We start from the raw sequence: 528 nt of genomic DNA on the forward strand, positions 1-528 counted from the left end.
CGGGGCAGCGAGGGAGCGGCCTTGACCGCCCGGCGCCGCTGCCCCGGCTGGACCCCCGCCGCCTGCCGACCTGAGGCGCCCGGGAGCAGGACGAGGCGCCCAGTCCTCGGAGCAGCAGAGGCGCCGTGTGCGGAGCGTGAGGGGCGGCGGGGCGGGCTCGCTGCGGGCTCGGGGCTGGGGGCTTTCCCCGGAGGGCGCGCCCAGGCCCGCTCCCGCTCCGGCCTTCCAGATTGGGCCTGCGTCCTGAAGTGACCTCAGCCTGACCTCGGACAGCGGCTTGTGACCTTGGCCTGCCCCAGCACCCTTGCTCGCATCGACCTCATCCCCAGCCCTGGATTCAGACTCCAGCTTTACACCCCCTCCTCAGGGCCGAATCGCGGTCGAGGAGCCAGCAGGCGGTGGGGTGGGGTTGGGGAGCGGGCGTGGTGCTCCGCAGGAGTGGGCCGCTGCTGGGTGGATGAGTGCAAGAGGTAGGCGCGGAGAGGCAGATCCCCAGGCAGGGCTGGGTGGTGTTCTGGCAGGCGCTGA

Source organism: Ailuropoda melanoleuca, chromosome 9 (genome assembly GCF_002007445.2).
Source record: "Ailuropoda melanoleuca isolate Jingjing chromosome 9, ASM200744v2, whole genome shotgun sequence".
Taxonomy (NCBI): domain Eukaryota; kingdom Metazoa; phylum Chordata; class Mammalia; order Carnivora; family Ursidae; genus Ailuropoda; species Ailuropoda melanoleuca.